This window comes from Cebus imitator, unplaced genomic scaffold (assembly GCF_001604975.1).
Source record: "Cebus imitator isolate Cc_AM_T3 unplaced genomic scaffold, Cebus_imitator-1.0 Scaffold22, whole genome shotgun sequence".
Taxonomy (NCBI): Eukaryota; Metazoa; Chordata; class Mammalia; order Primates; family Cebidae; genus Cebus; species Cebus imitator.
This window is the reverse complement of record NW_016107337.1, coordinates 5155625-5171183: the sequence shown is the minus strand read 5'-3', so window position 1 is coordinate 5171183 and position 15559 is coordinate 5155625. Positions and strand designations below refer to the sequence as shown.

The window sequence follows — 15559 nt, the reverse complement described above, 5'->3', positions numbered from 1 at the left end:
TCTAAATATTTTTTTAACCCCCTGCTTCTGAAAAAATAAAAATAAAAAAACTGATTATCCATCCTAATTAAGCAAGTAAATATTTGTTTTTCTGCACTAGACTACTGGTGGTAGATCCAAAAATCAAAATTTTGTCTATTAGTAAGAAGGCAGGGTTACTCTTTCTTAGCATTTTAAAACAATTCAGTGTTTTCAGGCATCTGATATCTTTTTATAAAGCTCAGAAAGACAAAAATCAATAAATACCCTGAGCTAAGGACTGAAATGTGTGACTATTAATTAGCATACCTAACTTTTAAATTAATCTGTACAATTAACTCTACCTAAAAGTCAAAGAGCAGAGCAGCCCAGAATGTTTTTCTTACAGGTTGATTATTTTTTGAGATACACCACCACAAGTTGATGACAAAATTAAAGGATTGAGAATTCCTGTTATTCTATTCATAAGCAATAATCCATTCTCTTAATAAATGAAAGGCATTTTAGCATCTCTTAGGAGAGAGAGCTATTTTTTCCAGAACAAAATAAATTTCTCTCAGGGATTAGATTTTAGAGACTTTATGGCACTTACAAAAGGCTTTTGACATATCCCCCTGCTAATTTAAATTTCTGCCTTTGCTCTGTTAATAGCCAGGACCAGTTGGGAATACCTTATCCATATTATTGAAAATCAATGAGCAGAAGTCTTACTAATACTTTGAAGCCACCAATGTATAAGAGGTCACTACTTCAAAGTGTTAAAGATGGTTGAAAACAAGTTGAGCTTAAATTAGGGAGTAAGTAGACAAGACTCTGAGATTCAACAGCAGTTTTTTGTTTTACCTGAAACTATCCAATAAGCATTACTTTGATGACCACAGAACCAACATTTGCTTGTGTTAACCTGACATGAGGGCCTATAAAATTGTATTTAACAGACTCTACAGCAGCCTCTCTGCTCCCTTGAAAGAATAGCTTCATTCATACAGATTCCAAATTATATCTGTTTTGCATAAATGAAGTAGACTTTGTAGAAAAGACTGGATTCATTATCATGTAAAATACAGCCATTAGCAGAAAATCTAGTAATTCTGTTCCCAGATATAACAAGATGAGACTCAGGCTACTGGGCTGGAAGTGGGGGGATGAGAAGTGAAGTGTTCCTAAAAGAAAGCCTTCTTTCTTATATTAGTACTCACGGGGTTGGGGGTCGGGGGAGGAACGCGGGGAGGGGTAAATTAAATAACAGTACCAAAAAAGGAAGCTACAATAGGCTATTCCTCAGGTCTACCATCAGAGCAGAATGTTCTGACCAACTGATCTTGAATGTTAACACCAGCATAGGAAAGACTTAAATGTCTATATGTTTCTCTCTCAAAACCTTTCTCAAGCTATCCTGTGGCTGGAAAATTTGATAGGACTCACTTGCCACAAATGCTTATCGTGTTGATGTACAGTAGATGTGTTATCATCATACTAATCAGATGCTGCAACCAGGGAGTAAATGCTGGTTAATGACGGAAATTCAGAGAATACAGTACCATGGATTCCAAAACAAGGGCTGATTCGAGGCAATGATGATGAAATGGTCTCAAGGTCGGGCACGGTGGTAGGTCCAAAGGAGAATGCCCACAGATGGAAAATCTGATGAATGCCTACTCAATGCCAGGCACAGCTCCATCCAGGCACTCAGGACACAGGGTGAACAAAACAAATGGGGTCTCAGCTTACTTCTTTGTAGGTGAAGACTGACAAAAGGCTAACACCAAGGTATCAGACAGGGAACATTTAAAAGGGAAAAAAGAAAAGGTGAGAGTGTCTTGGGGGTTTCCTGAGCCATGGATGCTTGGGGAAGTCCTCTCTGGGGAGGTAATCCTTAAGCGGAAATCTGAATGACAAGAAGGAACCATCCTCTATGCCTTCAACCTATAAAAACCATCTTTTATGGGAAAAGGATGATAGACAGCAAATGGGAGGGAGCAGTTAAGTCTCATAATTCAGCAGTTTTCATCATTTTTGGTGTCTTGGAGGCGTATTTTCAAATATTACTGTATTTGTTAGATTATATTAAGGGATTACAAAACAAAGCAATTTAAAATGAGTCAACAATAATTACAATCCAGCCACTCTCTACACTTCAGCTAACAACACTTCAGTTATCTATAAAAGCACCCACACTCATCCTGATAGTCACCAGCAGTTCACATCAAGTCTGAGGTGCTATTTGTGGTCTATGATACATTCTCATATACTCAGAAGGCAGACTTATCTCTGTTAAAGTAAACGGGAGATCTTTTGTTAGCAGAAGTTTAAGAACACACTAAACTCCTTGCATTCACACTTGTTTTGTGCAAACATAACCAGTTTGGCTTAATACTTGTCTAACAACATCTTAATGGTATATATAAATTTTATAAAATATATATATTCAGCTATGAAAAAATACATGTAAACATTCATATTGGCAGCATGTCTTTGGGCTATGCGGCATCAGATGGGCAATGGCAAAGAATCACATGAATGAAATTGTGATCCCATTTCTCATTTTCTAAGTTTTCTAGCTATCCCATTATCAGACATTTTTCATTTTTCACATAATTCTCAATCTTTTGATTCTTCCCTTCTATGAAATATTAGGAAAAATTTTTATTTATTTAATTTAGTGCTGGCTGATTTGTCATAGTTAAAGCCACCAGAGACAGGGTTAACTTTATCCTTTCAAAAAAAAGCCTTTTTTTTTTTTTTTTTTAAGAGATGGGGTTTCTTTGCCCAGGCTGGAGTGCAGAAGTGTGATCATAGCTCTCTGCAGCCTCAAAGTCTAGGACTCGAGTGACCCTCCCACCTTGGCCTCTTGAGTGGCTGGGACTACAGACATAAGTCTTTTACCAGGAATCTTCAGAAGCACAATAGCACCATGATTAAATTTCACCATAGCTGGTCTAAAATCTATTTTAGAAAATATTATGAAATTATGAGTTTCCTGTTTGGCAAAGTGCTATGCCACATAGCATTTTGTTTATTTTAAAAATCTACTAAATTAAAGGGAGAAGAAGGCAAAAAAAGTGAAAAGAAGAAAATACGTAAGTGGAAGAATAATGCAGAGCTGCCCCTTTTCTTAGTCATGAATAACTATGAGAAAGTTGGAATTTAAACATCTAAAATGAAAACCCTACTTGGAACTGAAACATCTCTCCTGGTGGGCCCGGGCAGGGCTGTTCTAGCCTGTGTGGTCTCTGCTATCTGAGGCTCAGATAAGGCCATGAGAGCCAGGTGCTTCCTTCTTAGGGTGATATTGGTACTAAGGGGTTGGGGGAGGGTTTTTATTCCTAAGATGGCAGGCCCATAAAAAATATATTTTTTTATGACATGAAAAAGAAATATGAAAGGCAGCCACAGTTTCATTAAACCTTGCTCAAGAGGCTGGTCTGGAGCTCTCTGTGACTGAACAGGAGAGGCCTCAGTGAGCCTCCCTGGCCATCTGCAAGACACAAACACCCAACAGGGAAATTCTTCACTGGTGAGGATGGAGCTTTCAGAAGACAGAGTGGGGGTCTCTAAAAAAAAAATTTAAAAACTTTTTTAAAGCACCAGAACCTGTGGTTGATTCTAGAAGTCTAGCATTCAAAATCACCTTATGTTAGTAATTTGGATGTGACAGGTGTCTGGTTGTGAAACTGTCACTCCATTAATGACCAGGTGTTTCATGAAAAGGCCATATATTCAAAGTGACCCCCAAACACAGAAGGAGTCAAGAAACCAAAGAAGGAGACAGACAAGTTCATCTTGTTGTTACAGGGTGATTTTATTGGCGAACTTATGGACAGGAGCATGGTCTTGGGTGACCACAAGACAGGCGGATCTCCTCATCATTTGACCCCCAGAACTAAGGATTATATACCAGAGAAGGGGTACACATGCTCCAGAAGAAATGAGTAGGAATTTGATCTAAGGGCAGGATTTACAGTAGGTACCAGTATACCAAGGTTGATCTGCTCTAAAGGCAGGATTTATGGTAGGTATGTGCTCTTTCACAAGGAACGACAGATAAACTGAAATCTCAGAGGCATTCCTAGAACTATTCTTAAGAAGTCAACATGGTAGATTGGCTTACAAGTTGGAGTTACTTTACTTTCCACACCGGGGTTGACTTGGGGAGCCAAGACGACCTCTAAAGCAGTAGTCCCCAAACTTCTTGGTACCAGGGACTGGTTTCATGGAAGATAATTTTTCCACAGACAGGGGGAGTGGGGATGGTTTTGGGATGAAACTGTTCTACCTCAGATCATCATAAGGAATGCACAAACTAGATCCCTCACATGTGCAGTTCACAACAGAGTCCACGCTTCTGTGAGAAGCTAATGCCACCACTGATCTGACAGGAGGCTGGCCCACCACTCACCTCCTGCTCTGTGGCCTGGTCTCTCCAAAGGGTGAAAACTCATGCTCTAAAGGAACCAAACACAGGGTCAAGGAGGAAGACTTCCTAATTAGCTTCCTAGAGGAGCGCATAATTAATGCTAAAAGAGCAAAACACAGTATTAAATAATAAAAAGCAGATTATACTGGAGGAATGTAAAATAAGATTTTGGAGGACTTAGCTAAAGCCAGTTAGAAAATCTAACACACAGACCTTAACATAAATGGTTAGATTCCAAACAGCTAACTCTCTCTTCTTCAAGTAGGTCCTCTTGTGTGATTTTCATGTCAGACAGCTCGGGTTTCTACTGAAGCAGAGACCTCAGCCTTGGTCCTCCAAAAGCAGTTCCTACAATCTTCCCAGACATCCATTCATGAAGTGAATAGCAATCAATGCTCTTGTAGCTTAATGTGAAAAACTTGAAGACACTGACATGCCACTAGGTTATCTCCATGTCTGTGGCTGATGTGGCAAAGGAGAAACTGACCAGCAGTGAACAGGTATGTAGTAATGCCATTTATATGCTTTCCCTTCTAATGCCTAGAACCCTCCTCTGAAGAAGCTCCCAACATAGCTACCAGTGGAGAGGAAACACCAGAGATCCAAAAAGACAGCATCTTCAAGGCTTCTCCAAAACCTCTGGCAAGGGATCTGGGCATCCTGGGAGCCACAGGCCTGGCAGAGCACCAGCTGCTCTCAGGGGCAGGGCTAAAGGCCCCAGCCTCTAACTGGAGCTGCGTCCTCCCTGGCCCCCTTGGTGTCCTCGATGGCACAATTTCTAAGAAAACCGTGTGGCTCCTGGTAGCTGAGTTAATCATCCGAAATCTTTTCACAGAAAATCATGGGCTTTTAAAACTAGAAGGAACCTTATTCTTCATGAAAAAATAATCCTCACTTCTGCATTATTTTATTTCTCTTTTCACTTCCTTTTTTTTTCTTTTTAAATAGCAACTTTCAAACGGAAGAATCCTGGCGTATGGAAGTCTATGGAAATCAACAAGTAAACATCTACCAATTTCACACAAACTCACTGTTATTTAAATTAGGAAAAACACAACAATATAAATAAAATGTTCCATAGAAGTTCAGAAACTCACCTTAGGTCACAAAGCAGCCATAAGTGGACGATGAAACTAGCTTTTAGGTCACCTAACTCTTTAAACAGTTCTACTGTGTGAGGATCAGACCGCCAATAAAAAGCTGGACATTTAAAATTCCAAATGGTGCCATTCTAGCCATTAGAAGCGTTTTCAACCATAAAAATAAATCAGTTAATGTTGAGAGAAATCCGGGGCATATTTTACCTAAGTTAAAAAAAGGCTAACAATAATTTTTATATCCTAAACACTTTTAAAAGAAAATAGACTATGTATCACACACACACACACACACACACACACACACACACACAAACACATCAACAAAAGGAGTACACTTTTAGGATTACACTTGACTTACATGGCCCAGCTACACAGAGAGCTGTTACACGTATTATAGTACACCAACAAGTACACAGAGATATTCCAAGGTGAATGAAGTATCCCAAAGTGAGTACTCTCATGTTAACTGCCCCTTGGACATCAGTGCCCATCCTTTGGGCCAGGGAGCAGAATTACAGGGGACAGATCAACAGGGTCACTACATCCTTCCAGAGCAAGCTGACGTTTGGTGTCAACAAGAGACTGTGGCTGAAGCTTTGATTCTATCCAGCCTGCTGTTCCTATAACAGGCTGGCATCAGACACAATCATGGCTTGGCTTCAGCTGCAATGCATTTAGGTCCATTTGCAAAGCAGTATAGGAAACAGAGGAGTAAAACTTAACCATATGCTGCAATGCTCCTTTTATACTTGGAAGCATCGCAAATGCACTTTTTCAGGCTTTTGAGGATGCCCTCTAGCATCAGAACATGGATTTTTGAGTCTTACAAAAGCTCTTCTTACTGTGCCTGCACCACAGATTTACACTGCTGTAACTCCTGTCAGACATCATCTTCGCTTTATGAATAAATAAAACTATGCTCTAGGGAAACATTGATTTAAGAGGAAAAATCAATACCCATCTAGCATGTAGCAGACTTGAGCTTTAAGGCAGCTTATTCCCAAAGTACAATACAATACGAAGTGTAAAACCATACTTTTTGCTTCCTAATAAAGGATAAATGAGAGTGTGTGAAATTGGCAGGCAAATACTTGCTTTCTGTAGTCCTAAGAATATCAGAAGTCCTCTTTTCTTCTTAAAGGTAGCTTAGTTGATATTTCAAAAAAGGAAAGAGAAAGGGAAAAAGAAAAAAGGGACAGATGAAGCCATGGTGTCAAAAGCTTGATACTCTGTGAATCTAGACTGTGAGTGTGTAAGGACTCAGTGATTCTGTCCTGTGTGCATAAAACTTTTCATCATGAGCAGTTTAAAAGTATGAGGCTGGGCATGGTGGTTCATGCCTGCCATCCAGCATTTTGGGAAGCCAAGGTGGGAAGACTGCTTGAGCCCAGGAGTTTGAGATCAGCCTGAGCAACATGGTGAGACCTTATCTCTACAAAAATAAAAATAAAAAAAAAAAAAGAAAACTAGCCAGGCATGGTGGTGTGTACCTGTATTCCTAGCTACATGGGAGGTTGAGGTAGGAAGAGCTCTTAAACTCAGGAGTTTGAGGCTACAGTGAGCTATGTCCAACCTGGGAAACAAAGTGAGACCCTGTCTCTAAAAACAAAAACAAAAACAAAACAAAAGGAATTTAAAAATTATGTATGTTTGCTTGGCAAAATTCTCAAGGAAAAACATCAGCCAAGATGCTAACAACGGTTCTCCTTGGGTAACGGATTCACAAGGAAACTTTTTTCTTCCTTGAGAGTATTAAATTTTCCAACTATAGCGAATATAGTGAATATGTATGTTTTTATAGTTCAGAAACACACACACACACACACACACACACACAAACATAAGGGAGGATAGCAAAAAGAAAATGAAAGATTAATTAGGCTGACTGTAACGTATTTTGTTGACTACTAGCCTAGATATAGTTAAGACTTATACTGTAACACTTATTTATATTCCAGGCCAACTCGTTCTGACTGCTCTTGGATGCTTTTCAGAGCATAAGCAGGCTGCTATTAAAATTGACTGATTTAAAAATTAAAGCTACAGCTTATGCTGAAATTAACCTTGTCTTTGTGAGCCAAAGATCAAATGCGAGACAAAAGCTGGCTAGAGTCATCATTTCCTCAGCTCTGCAATCACCTTACAACCTAAGACCATTTTCACAGTGGAGACAGTTGTTAAAAGTTCTGACAAGCCCTGCGGTAACCTTTGATTACAAAGCCACTCCAGAAAGCCAGGGCTCTTGCTTAGAATTGGTTTGAATTAAAAATGAATCCCATTATTTTCCCCTAGCTCTTCAAAGATGTAGTTCATCACTAATTGTGTTAACTCTGGCCTCTCAAGAAATCACACTTATTTGTTAATTTGGCTTAGGAGTGCACATCTCCCTGGACAGTTGCTGATTCTGTGTTCTCTGCTTATGTTTCTCTTTTTTGGGGGCAATCTTGGCACATTAAAACTTCTGCCTCCTGGGCTCAAGCGATTCTCATGCCTCAGCCTCCCAAGTAGATGGGATTGTGTGCAACACCATGCCCACCTAATTTTTGTACTTTTAGTAGAGACAGGGTTTTGCCATGTTGGTCAGGCTGGTCTCGAACTCCTGGCCTCAAGTGATCTGCTCGCCTTGGCTTCCTAGAGTGCTGGGGTTACAGGCATGAGCCACTGTACCCTCCCTGCTTTGCTTGTATTTCTAGTAACTGGAAAGAACAACTCTGGATATTTGAAATATATTTCCAAGGCACAGGCACATTAGAAGCCTGAAAATGAGTGGGGGCAATTTTGAATTTTGAATTTCAAACTAAAACATCATAAAGTAGCTACTATTATCACTAAAGTTGGTGCGAATACAGTCTGAATCTATTTCCACTGTGGAAATGATAAACAGTTACAAAAGAATGTAGCCACCATGCTAGTTCTGATCTCAGCAGAAGAGGGAAAGGGGACATAAATTGGTTTTGGTGGCTCTTCTTTAATGTATAGCTACTAAAAGCAAAACTAACAAGCAAAGCATTATTGTTGAGAAGAATGCTTACGTTTAGTCAGAAAAAAACGCACAGCTTGAGATAAACTATTTTTCATGAATTCTGTCTTCTTCTTTTTTTTTGAGATGGAGTCTTGTTCTTCTCACCTAGGCTGTAGTGCAATGGCACCATCTTGGCTGACTGCAACCTCTATCTCCTGGGCTCCAGCGATTCTCCTGCCTGAGTTTCCCGAGTAGCTGAGATTACTGACATGTGCCACCACACCCAGCTATTTTTTTTTGTATTTTTAGTAGAGATGGGGTTTTACCATGTTGGCCAGGCTGGTCTTGAACTCCTGACCTCAAGTGATCTGCCCACCTCGGCCTCCCAAAGTTCTGGGATTATAGGCGTGAGCCACCACGCCCGGCCTCTATCTTCTTCTTTATTACAGTGTCAGAGATATATTCACTTAAAGAAATTAGAGCATCCACTGTGTGTTACTATGATCCAGGCATTTATTGGATGCTGTAGGTACTAAAATAAGATACAAACATTGCCTTGAAGCTTAGCTTCTATAGGAGGGTCAGATGGAGTAAAACTCAAGAAGGCAGCCATGTATAAAAAAGTACCACACAATGCTTTCCAGAAATTGGGAGGACTGTGGTTCTACTACAGAAGCATGTGATGCCTATTCTAAAATACATAGACTCTTGAGTTAAATCTCAATTACCCCCAACTGGAAAATGCTCTACATTTCAGGACATAATAATGTGTGTAAAGCAAGCAGCTCTAGTGGAAATGGAAACGCATTAGAGAAAATGACTAATCCCTGAACTGAGATTCTTGTCAAATATTAGGAGATCAGAGGAAGGCATTTTTAGACTGTGGATAATCAAAGCTCTTAATGCACTGATTCTTTAGCCTACGTTAACTAACAAAAGACAGGCTGATTTCCAGGATCTGCAGTTATATTTAGAGAGACTGTGGCCTCAGAGGGGAACCAAAATAACCCTGACATAGCTCCCTGCTCTCCTAAGAGGAAAGGGTTACTTTAGCAAGAGAAGGAATTTCTCAGTAAGTTGAAGCAAAGATTTAATTAAAAGACAGTGGCCTATTTTACATAATTCCTTTGGTGAAGAGATTGGGAAAGCTTAGATGAATTCCTTTTCAGGCCATACAGGCATTGGATAATGATTTAAAATGAATATGAGTCGGGCAGACCATGACATTTGAGGTTTGTAAAATAAATCTTTCAAATGGGTGGACATAGTGCTTCAAAGTCCAGGATTCATTATAAAAACTGATAACCACTGTAGTAAACTAATTGCTAAAATCAAATGCAGAATGTCTTTGTGTTAACCTGTTCATTTAGTCTGAATGTTTTTTTTCTGTGTTTGGTCTGTTCACAGAAGATGACTCAAGGTCATTAAGGAATTAATAACATAACTGTATCATCAGCACAAAATGAGATTACTAATACCTTGAATAATGATAACCAAAAACACAGCCTCCTATCATTTTGGTGGTGGTGGCAGTGAGCACTGTGTATCCCATTAATTTCTCTATTAAGCTCATGAGACTATCCAATTACTATCCCTGTCTCAAAGATGAGGAAAGAGATTGAGAGAGTGTAGGCATTTAGCCCAATTCACAGAGGTTTTACAAAACTCAGCCACGATCGGCTTACCACCAATCAAAGGGAAACACCATGCTGTAGGAAGTACACCCATTAGCATCTTGATTTCTACTGCAGAAGACCTCAGGTGCTAAATTCAAATCAGACTAGATCATACCCTGGATGTCTCTCAGCTTAGAAGCTATGTGTCTGCAGACTTAACCCAAACAGAGTCTCCAAATCAACAACTGATACATGCAAAGTTAAACTAAAAGCTAGGTTGAATGAGTAATAATGTAGAATAAACCAGATAAAGAAATACCTTGAAATCACCCTTTCTCAGCAATGAAGTTGTGCCCAACTGCCAAAATAGGAGAACGACCTCGTGTTTTCTGGAAAAGAAACACAAGAGAGAACAATTTCAAAATTCTGAACTGGATTAAAACTGCAACAACTAAGGGTAAAATAATAATCTTTTCATTTACTTATTTAAGTTTTGGCCGATAGTAAGCAATTGAAAAACAATTATTTAATTAGGCTTTACTGCCTTAATACTATAAAAAAAGAATGTTAAAAAGCAAAAGCTAAAACTTGCTCTTAAAATATCCAGAACTATATGCTATCCCTAATTTTATACATGTAGAAAAGTAAAAATGATGACATGAATCAATGTGATAATAAATTATCCTCACACTTTTACTCGTTGCTGCCTTCTACCTCATTTGCACCAATTTTGATAGTGACTCCGAGTTATCACCAGCACTGCACTTGCACACCCTAAACACAGACCCCTAGAGCCCATGTGCAATGTACATGGATTATGCAAAAACGAAATTGGTTGCATGCCTCAAGAAGATGACAGTATTGTCAGTAAAAAAAAAAAAGTGAAACAAAATTGTATAGAGACGTGATAACTGTTATATTTAGCTATATTATTTAATGTCTTCATCTTGAAATATGCTGTATTTTTGTTAGCATGGCTTCTTATGCTTAAAAATAAAATTATCACTTATATAGATCACCTCTCCAAGAATAAATGTGATTAGAGTTTGAGGAATGTAATCTCAAATTGAAAATTCTGTTTTTGTGGAACTGTGGATTTAAGTAGACATCTGAAAATATGCTAAGTGGAAGTAAAAAGCATGGGCAAAGAATGAACCTAATAATGAGACTGAATTTTTTCAGGAAAAATATCCACTGAGGGAAACTGGTGCCTCCTCTTTTCTCTTTGCTTTTTGGATAAACTTTAAAAGAGAGGAGAAAGAGCTATTTTTTTTTTTTTAGAAGAAATGAAAAGCAAAGCAACATTTGAAAGACCAGATAGTCAAGCTGACAACAAGCAAGGTGATAATCCTTCCATAAGCTCCAGTACCGAACTCCACAGTGGCCATCAAGACATGAATCCCCAGACTCTTAACCCATGTGGTCTAAGAGCCGCTTGGATACAATTATCAAGAGAAAAGTGCAGTAGAAGGCGAGAGAAAGTTCCCATGCCAGGAAGCGCAGTTAAATGGTAAAGAATACATTTGCCAAGAGTCCCCATGCAACAAAGAAAGGCAATGGAAAATCTCTTTTCTTGGCCTTTTGCTAGGAAATCCCCTATCCTGAACTATTAAACATTACGGCTCAACAATACTATGGGTGCTGGGAAATTTCCCTACCAGCCTGGAAACCTATCATTTACAAAACCAGGAGGATGCATTTCAAGCTCTAAATAACTGTGTCGGAAACAAGTATTTGGGAATAGTACTTGTTCAAAAGTGGAGAAACAATTATTTTGAGAGGCTGCTAGTGGTGTCTAAAACACTGCCAAATCTGTTTAATAAATACTTACTGATAAATCTCTTTGCTATTACGAGGGGTATACAGAGGCAAGATGATAAGGCCCAGTTAAGGAGCCCAAGTTACAAGTAAGTAGCACAACACAGAGAGACACAAGGAATCAGAGGAGTATGAACAGGTTGCATAAAGTACAGAAAAGAGCAGGACAGTTTGGTTCTGGAGGGCCCCATCCGTGCTGTTCTCCACAGCCCTTGGGATAAAACCCAAGCCCCTGGCATTGGGACAATCTCCCCATCATGTGCCCAACCTGTCCAGTGTCATCCCATCATCCTCACTGCCCTCCTGAGTCCTCCATGCCTCTGCCACCCTGTCTACTTTACAGGCTAATCAACCAGTAAAGAATGGCATAGGCACCCACTGAGATGTGTACTCCTTCAGCTGTACTCACCAGTGTAGGTGAAGATGTGGCATGGGGAGAGAGCTGGGTTATGCAGGGTTGGGGTTTTGCTAGTGAGTATATCTAATAAAGCTGAAAACTGTAGTGTGCTTGTAAATATCTAATGAAGCACCTGTTTTTAAGCTGGAAACTGTAGTATGCTTGTAAAGAGTTGGTGAATCCTGGCACCTGATAGGTGGGTCCTCCAACTTGTCCCAACCTCCTGTCCCATTATGTCCTCAGGCAGTCACATCCTTCTCAATCCTTTCCTTCCTTTATTTAGAGACCGATGAGGAAATAATTAGAAACACCAGTGGAAAGTCATGCGCTAAAACAGGGCTTTCAATCTTGGCCTTGCTAACGTTTGGGGCTGGAGAATTCTTTGTTTTGAGGGCTAGCATCTCCTGCCCTGAGTTGTAATAAACAAAAGTATCTCCAGACTTTGACAGATGTCCCCTTAGGAGCAAAATCATCCCCAAGTTGAAAATCACTGGTCTAAGATGAATGATGACTTATTAAAACACAATAATTAGAGCATCATGGCTCACACCTATGATCCCAGCTACTTAGGAGGCTGAGGTGGGAGGACTGGCTGAGCCCAGGATTTTGAGGCTACAGTGGGCTATGCTGTGCCACTACACTCCAGCCTGGGCGACAGAGTGAGAGCATCTCTTAAATACAAACACACACTCACATATTCTCATATGTATGTCTTAACTTCCATATCATGCAGAAAAACAGTACTATGGACGAGGACCCTTGGAAAGGGCATAGATGAGGGAGTGAATGCATGTACAAAGCCTCTGTTGTATTCTTGGCCCATATGAGGTTATTTTATCCAATACTCACAAAACACCCTGTGCTTTTCCCTCTGTGTCACAGCTGCTCAAAACCTTGAGAGGCAATTATTTAGTACATGCAGACAATGTTATTAAAAGCAGAACTCTTCACAATAAAATAAAAATAAGCATTGCTAGCCACACCTTTCCTTCACTTTCAGTAGACTGAACACCTGACACTTCCCCTCCTTGAGAATGACCAGGACAGCACATTTTCATGGCAATTAACTTCATTCTGTGATGTTTTAGGACATTTACACTGCCGACTTAAAGTCCTGTGGTTCTTTTCATCATGACTGGCCCACATGGAGTCCCAGGCATGGCCATGATATATCTCTTTTTCCTCAAACCACAGCAAATTAGGCATATTTAGCCTGCAGATTTGTGAAATGCAACCGGTTATAATTCTGCTAGTGTCCTAAGTGAGGATGACAAGTTTTGGAGTGTACAGCAGTGTCTGGAGGTTAAATCCTGACTCACACTACCAAAGTGAGCATCAAATGAGACAAGGGACAGGAATTCACAGACAGAATTTCATGTTGGTCCTTTCCCCTCCTGATCCCCAAAGGGCCTGGTGGGCTTAGCAATTTCTAGTATATTGAGCACATTCAGGTCAAAAGCATCCCTCAAAAAGGATCTTACTTAGCCTTGTCTATTCAAAAAGACCCAGAGTAGCTTTTTAAATACATGTATGGATATGCAGTTCTTCCTAGTTGGCTTTTTCTGATTCTGTCCTAACAATCCCACCTCCCATGGTAGTATCTATCCAGATACTTTATTTAAGGAGAATATCCATGTGTCATCCACTATTCTAGGTGGAGGTTCCGATACTGACCAAGGCAAAATTCCCTGTCCTCACGGAGCTTTCCAGTGGAGGTGGTAAACAAACCCATCATCTGGCAGAACAGCTGTGATAATAAGGAGAGTGTACAAGAAGGTGATCCAGAAGAGAGGAAGAGTGAACAGAATAGTGGCACAGGGACCCACTGAGATGAAAGTGAGACCTGTGAGCACGGTGACGTCTGCTCCTTCAGCCGCACTCACCTGTGTAGGTGAAGATTTGGCATGGAGAGAGAGCTGTGTTATGCAGGGTTGGGGTTTTGCCAGTAAGGATAATGAAGAAAGAGGGAGCAGAAAAGAACAGGAAGGTGGATGCAAAAGAATAATTATAACATGAGATCATGGAATCTAAGCTGTATAACTAGGAAAAAAGAACGAGAAAGGGTGACAGATCATGAAAATTAGTAAGATCACTGGGTGGTGAATACTGGTGGGCCATGAATGGTTAGAGTTAGGGTACATGGGATAGAAGATGGGAAGTGGTGATCAGAGAATGGAATGGTTGGGGAGAGAGTGGATTAGATACTTGCTACTTAGAGTGTGGCCCCAGGACAGGCAGCTTCTGCAATATCTGGGGACTTGTTAAAAATAGCAGAATCTCAGACCCTACCTCAGATCTACTGAATCAGACTCTGCATTCTAACAAGATCCCCAGGTGATTCACACCAAGTTCGGGGAAAAACGGCCTTAAACCACTATCACATCTGCACCATGCTGGCTCAATTTGCAGGCAACCAGAAGCCACAGACACCCTATAAAAAAATGCTAGTGAATAGGTTTCTGAGGTTAGGAAATTCCCTGGGGCTCTGCTTCCCCTTCAAACAGCTCCACTTTAAATCGCTCATTTGGTTTCTTGGGTTTCCATTCAGCTGTCTCATGCTCTTGTTCTGCCAGGCCTTGTAGTCTTATGATATAATTAGCAGGCTTAAAGTTCCATTTCCCAAAGAACACTGCCCCTTCAAGTGTTGGTTGGCCTTCCCTCCCTGTCTGTAGGCAAAGAGCATCTCCTTACTTCCTACAACCAGGTTCCAGATACCTGTCTCCACTCTAATTTTCCTGAGAGAAGGCAACTAGATATTTAGGGTCCTCAGTCCAGCATGTGTAATTCCATGTGCCCATACAGATCTATCCAAGACATGAATGCAAAATGTATAGTATTGCCATTTGTGGCTTTTTAGAAGTTTAGCTTCCTACTATAATAAGTGTTCAGGGTTTTGTATCTTCTAGTATGAGTAGAGTGACTTGCCTCTTTATAATTTATAAAAAAGAGAAAACAGTTGTATATGACATTACAGAGTGAACGATGAGGGTGAGTCTAGTTAAAGGAGGCTTGCTTTGCCTTAACAGCTTTATTCTTAATAAACAGAGTGTGACATTTTCATTAACCCAGATACAACCTCCTGTATAAACACTTGCATGTGAAATAATTTAGAATCCCTAGCTTCTTTCAAAACAAATGATTTCAGATGCTGTTACGTATGAGTTTTACTATGATTACCAATAATTATCAAGTACTATTTGCAGACACCACGCTACACATTCCATACATCCTCATCTCATGCAATGCTCATAAGAATTCTATGGGATTCAT

General features: G+C 40.0%; 1 protein-coding gene across 3 annotated transcripts in view; it reads right to left on the bottom strand.

Annotated features, from left to right (window-relative positions):
- Positions 1–15559, bottom strand: part of PAG1 (phosphoprotein membrane anchor with glycosphingolipid microdomains 1) — a 148118-nt gene that overhangs the window by 93616 nt on the left and 38943 nt on the right. For all 3 annotated transcript variants that reach the window (XM_017521856.2, XM_017521853.2, XM_037736083.1), the window contains exon 2: positions 10394–10463. The gene's annotated coding sequence lies outside the window, so the exon portion shown is untranslated. The remainder of the gene's footprint in view (positions 1–10393; positions 10464–15559) is intronic.